We start from the raw sequence: 6,445 nt of genomic DNA on the forward strand, positions 1-6,445 counted from the left end.
CAAAAGAACAAACTTTGCACTACTTTACTCATCGACCGGGCAGGTTAGTGCCTAAGTAGCATCACATTACATGCTAAGCATGGAGCCCCAGCTCAGACTGGACTGCATCCGTTTACATGCGCTTTTAAGCACTTGATTAACAAAGGACTAAGGGCGGTCATTTTCAGTGGCCCGCCCAAAGCATCAATTCTCCAATCAAAAATAACATGCGAGATGGGGACAACCCCTTGGGTTGGGCTTAGCCTCGAACCCAGAGTCTTGTTAACAACACAAACTAAATAAACAAAAACGCCACAACTCTCTCTCAAGTGAGAGTATCCACAGGCTCTCCCTTCGGAGCTAATCCTTGCCCCATGCATGCATACCGCCACCCACCATCGGTCCGCGTCGCCCGTCAGCAACAGAGGAGGGGGCGAAAGGGCCCACGATGCTGCCGGGCTACCGACGGCGGGACACAGCTAATAAGCATGAAGGGGTTCGTCTGTCGCTCCGGGAAACCAGATTAAGGGTCGCCCCTGTCTTCCCACATTCTTGGCGAGTCTTGCCTGTCTGCCATGACAGGTGTCCGTCACGGCCCTCCTGGGAATGCGCTTTTGTTCACGAGGCACGGCGGGAAGCTGTGGGTGCCTTCCCGGCGATAGCCCACGTCGAAAGGGGGGGGGAGGGGGTCCGTGCGTCAAGCGACAATTTTCGTTCCCCGTATGTACTCGGGGGCTCTCGGTTTCCGCGTGTGCCGGCGTCCTGCTTTCTGCAAAGGTATGCAGCTGGAAAAGAGGGGCGGCCTTAAGCCCCAACTCGATGCACACACAAGGAATGTACCTCGTAGCACACAAGGAATGTCACACTCGCTCACCCTCCAGAAGAATGTTCTCCGAACATTTGAGTCCCTGCAGCTCCCCTTGTCTTTCTGAATCGCCTCGCAAAGTGCGTCCGACAAAACACTTTTCGCTGCACTCAACACCACTGCACAACACCATATGCCTCCGCTGTCATAACTGGCGTCTCCAGGGGCAGCACTGATCTTCTTTTACAGATAAACATGAAACTCAGCACCCAAGCCTCTCCTTTCTAGTCCAAACTGGACGAAATAAATTTGCCACAGTTATAAAGGAGCTCCCACTTCTAGCACGATCACGGCACAGACAAAAATATAGATAACGAAAGGAAGTAGGGCAGGTTCTGCATGCGCTCCGCATGCTCTCCTGTGAAGGTGTTACTTAATGACAGAAAGGTTTAACTACCAACTCCGATAACTTAACACATAAGCACATAGCAATGTTATGAGCTGCGGCATTACACAATTCTAACCAGTTCACAACTCCGCTCTGTTTACGCCATTAGTCCGACTTAGCTTTCCGATTTCGCAGCGGATATCGGCCTTCATGAGTCATACTAAGTAAGTCTGTGCCCCTTTGTCTGCTTTGGGACTCGCGAGGGCTCGTGGCAGGAGCCTCTCCTGGCGTTATCTGCGCGGCAACCTCGCGCGCTTCTTCTTCTAGCAATGCATGAAGTAAATCCGGTGGCATTCCGGCCGTCACCTCGGGCGCCTGCCGAACAAATGCAGGAGAGGGCGTTTCTTGCGAACTATCTGCGCGCTCCGCTTCACTTCTGTCCGCATCAAAATCCGCGCTTTCCCTTTCCTCATTTCGTGAATACTGAACCGGTGCCGACTTGAGGCGATTTGCGTGTATCCTTATCAAACGCCGGTTCACGTCTCGGACTCTGAAGTTTACCGGAGAAAGCTTCTCGACAACCTCGCACGGTCCTCTCCACTTCGTCTGGAATTTACGAGCTAGCCCAATCTGCCTTTGGCAGTTTTCAATGTACACGCTGTCCCCCACATCAAACGGCGCGTCTCTAGCACTGCGATCGTGCACCTCCTTCCTGCGCTTCGCCGCTTTCTTTAAGGACTCCTTTGCGATGTCCCTCGCCACTTGCAAGCGCGATTCTAGCTCAACCTTATAGTCGTCCAGTGAAGCGTATGGGACACGACGGGGGCCCTCTGGCACTTCACTAGGCTGGTCCGGGTCTCGGCCGTAGAGAAGAAAGAATGGCGATTCGCCCGTGCTCTCGTGTGCTGCGGAATTGTAGGCAAACATTGCATACGGGAGCCACAAGTCCCAGTCCCGCTGGTCGCGCGAAACAAAATGCGACAGGAACCCGGCCACGGTTTGGTTCAGTCGCTCCACCGCGCCGTTGCAAGCCGGATGGTACGGTGTTGTCTGCTTCTTAGCGATCTTAAGCAGCTCGCAAACTCTCCTCATTAGCTGCGACACGAAGTTCGTTCCCCGATCTGTCAAGAGTTGCCTCGGGGGTCCATGTCGGAGCACGATCTGTTCGACAAATGCTCTTGCAACCGTGTCTGCCTTCTGATCTGGGAGTGCTACCGCTTCCGCGTATTTTGAAAGGTGATCGACAAATACTAAAATGTACTTGTTTCCGGAAGTGGTCGTGGGCAAGGGGCCCATTATGTTCATACCTGTCCGCTCGAAGGGAGCCGAAACCTCAGGGAACGGCTGAATTGGAGCTGGTCTTCGTCCCTTGGGTGTTTTTCTTTCGAGACAGGAATGACACTTCGCACAGTAGTCTCTACCATCCTGTCGCATGCCACTCCAAAAGTACAAACGCTCCACACGCCTGCGTGTCTTCGCTACGCCAAAATGACCGGCGCATGGCGCATCGTGAAAAGCGCGAAGAACCCTTTCTGTCCACGACCGAGGTATGACGACTCTCTCCCAAGCGGTTTTCTCTGGTCTCCCTTTCCTGGTTGGCCTCGTGCGCCGACACAGGGTGCCGTCTTTGCCAATGAAATAACCTAGCTGTTCGGGGTGAGACGGTGCGCCCTCTAAGCTTTCGATTATTTGCTTCAGGTCAGGATCTTTGCACTGCTCTGTGCGTAATTCGGCGGGGTCGACTACGGGGACAAACTCATCTATAGCTGCCACGGCAGCTGTGCGGCTGAGTGCATCAGCATTCAGATGTGTCTTTCCTGACTTGTGCTCAACTTCAAAGCAGTATTCCTGCAGGTGTAGATTCCATCTAGCGAGTCGCGAGCTAGGGTCCCTGACACTCATCACCCATTTCAGAGGATGGCAGTCTGTGACTAGCTTGAATTTGCGGCCGTAAAGGTAGCATCTGAAGTGCTTTACTGCCCAGACAACGGCGAGGCACTCCCTTTCCGTAGCTCCGTACTTTTGCTCTGTGGGGCTCAGCTGTCGGCTAGCAAAAGCAACGGGATGTTCTTTGCCCTCGATAACCTGAGATAGCACGGCACCAACTGCGAACTTTGACGCATCTGTGGCCATAACGAAGGGCAAACTAAAATCCGGGTGGCGCAACAGCGGTGCACTCATTAGCTTCCTTTTCAGGGCCCCAAAAGCATTCTCCGCGTTTTCGTCCCAGCAAAAGGCGACATTTTTGGCTGTTAAGGCGGTGAGCGGCTTAGCGAGCTTGGCGAACTCCTCTATGTGCCTTCGGTAGTAACCGATCAGGCCGAGAAACTGCCGGACCTGGCGGACGCTAGTCGGGGATGGAAAATCCGAGACACGCCTTAGTTTCTCAGGGTCCGGTCGCACGCCGTCAGCTGAAACAACGTGCCCGAGGTATTTCACCTCGTTTTTGAGGAATTGGCACTTAGAGGGCTTCAGCTTGAGACCCGCTGCTCTTAGTCGCACCAAAACCTGCTCAATATCGCGCAAATGGTTATCAAAACTGTCACTGTATATGATAATGTCATCCATATACACGAAGCACAGCCTCCCCAGAAGACCTGCCAGGATAACATCAGCGGTTCTCTGCCAGACAGCAGGGCTGTTGGCCAGACCCATCGGCATTCTTTTCCATTCATAGTGCCCTGAGGGCGTGTTGAATGCCGTTTTCTCGGCATCTGCCGGATCCATTGCTATCTGCCAGAATCCCGCCGCCATGTCCACTACCGTGAAGTACCTGGCAGAGCCCAGCTGAGAAAGCGTCTCCTGTATATTGGGGATGGGGTATGGATCGATGCGAGCTACGGCATTTAGTTTGCGGTAGTCCACTACCAATCGATACGAGCCATCTGGCTTTTCCACCAATAGTGCTGGTGCTCCCCAGGGTGACTTTGAGTGTTCGACAATGCCGCGATCAATCAGGTCCTGCACCTGCCGCTCCATCTCCTCACGTTGGGAGTAAGGAATCCTGTACGCACGCTGGTAAACGGGCGATGAAGTGCCGGTTTCTATCCTGTCCTTTATAACGCCACAGCAGCCCAAATCCAGGTTGGACGCGGCGAATACCTCCGAGTAGTCGTTCAGCAAACCAGCCAGAGCCTCTCTCTCCCTGGATTTTACGTGAGAAAGATCGAACGACACCTTTGGAGCAGCCGAAGGACTAGCATGCTCTACAGTTGCGAGTACCGTATCGGTGGGCTCACGTTGCTCTATCGCAGAGGTGAAGAAAGCCAATGTTTTGTTCTTGGGAAGGCTCAGTGGCTGCTGGCTACAGTTAACCACCCGTAGGGGCACTCTGTGGGCGTCATTAACTGTCACGAGGCACGCGGCTGCCTTCAGGCCATTGCTGAGAGAGTCGACCGGCTCAAGCACTCCCACGGCGCCGCTCTCTACATCTGAAGGCACAAACGCGTACAAAATGTGCTCCGACCAAGGAAGGACGACCGCCTCCTCGACCAGCCGGACGGCAACCCGCGAATATACCTTCTCCAATGATCCCACTGTTTGATGGGTGTCAATATCGGTAATGCGAATCTCAGCCCCTCTCCTGTTCAAAAAGGGAACTTTTGAGCCGCCCGCATTAACCTCTTCCTCAGAGAATGAGACTACTACCTTCCCTTTTCTCAAAAAATCCTGCCCTAATATACCTGACACTCCGTTTGGCAGAGACACCGTGTCCGGGCATACGTAGCAGGGGTGCTCCAATGCAATTCCGCCGAGAGAGAAGTGTAACCGGTAGAGTCCACTTATGCCAAGAGGATCCCCCGTTATGCCTACAAATTTGGTTGCCATACCACCAGACGCTTCCAACACCTCGCGGTCCCCCTTCCTTCGAAGCGTGTTAAAACTGCTCTCCTTAAGCAATGTCACCTTTGACCCCGTATCTATCAACAATTCCATGCAACAACCATTTAACTTGCAACGCACAACAGGGCATGCCTCGTCGGCCACACAAACTACCACCACCTCATCATCCACTGCTCCCTCCCCACGCTCCTCAGGCTGGGGAGGACTAACTAGTTTTTTGTCTCGGTATCTGGAGCCCCGCTGTAGGCTTGCTTAGGGCGTGTCTCGCCTGCTTCTCTTTGTGGCTCCCCACGGCGCACGTTTTGGCAGAACCTGGCGATGTGTCCGCGACCCTGGCAAGCGAAGCATACGATTTCTTCAAAATCTCGCATACCGCGCCTGTAGCTTTGTGGCGGTCTCCGGTTTCCAGCGAATGGGCGCTGTTGAGCGCGCGCTTCAACCTGGCGTTCTACCTGCTGAGATAGCAGCTGTTCCAAGCGATCTAACCGCTCTGTCAAGAGAGAAACCTCAGGGTTGAGCACCGCTCTCTCTATGACGCGTACTCTCGCTGCGGCTGTCGTTAACGCTTCATTTCGTTCCTCATCCAATGCGGCCTCCACGGCTTGGTCGAAATTGCTCGGCTTGCGCGAGAGCACGAACCGGCGCACGGGGTCTTGCAGACCAGCCACGAACAAAGCGGTCATTTCCTCTTTAAGTAGATCCTCCGCGTATTTCTTCCTTAGCTGGTCTCCTTCATCCTCCCTGCTTAACGTATCGCGCGCTAAGCGCTGAAGCCGCGACGTAAACGTTCGCACGTCCTCCCCTACCATCTGTCCGGCGTCACGGAACCTCTGTACTCGCACGTGACGTGGTTCAGTGTCAAAATGCTCAAACGCGAGCTTCATAAATTCCGCAAATGATTTTGTGGATTTTACTTTTTCGTCTCGCCATGCAAAATCATGAGCAGCTCCTGCCATCTTACCCCTCGCCATTCCCAGCATTTGAGCATCGGACCATCCCCCCATTTTCCCAATCTCTTCTAGCATGGAAAAGAAATCGCAGATTGGAACCCCTGTCTTATCTCCCGTAAACGTCGGAATGACGCTTCCTAATGCCAGCATGCTTGCTCCGAGCGACGGCTGTGGAGTGGGAGCTCCCTCAGATAACGACAACTTCTTTTTTCAAGCCCTCCGGTGCCTCAAGCCTCTCAAATGGGGGTAAAAGTCCCACAATCAGTCCCGTGATTCCCTTTTGATTACAATTTTGAAGTCATGAATGTCGCAGCGTTCAGAGGACATTTGCTTTTGAGACCCCACTTCTGACACCAGTGTGATGACCCCCATAATGCGCAGGTCCACACGGGACGGAGAGGCAAAGAGACACCGTATGGCTCAGTTTAAACAAACAGGTATATTCAATAATTACACATGATTAAGATTATACATCAGAGG

Source organism: Amblyomma americanum, chromosome 1 (assembly GCF_052857255.1).
Source record: "Amblyomma americanum isolate KBUSLIRL-KWMA chromosome 1, ASM5285725v1, whole genome shotgun sequence".
Classification (NCBI taxonomy): Eukaryota; Metazoa; Arthropoda; class Arachnida; order Ixodida; family Ixodidae; genus Amblyomma; species Amblyomma americanum.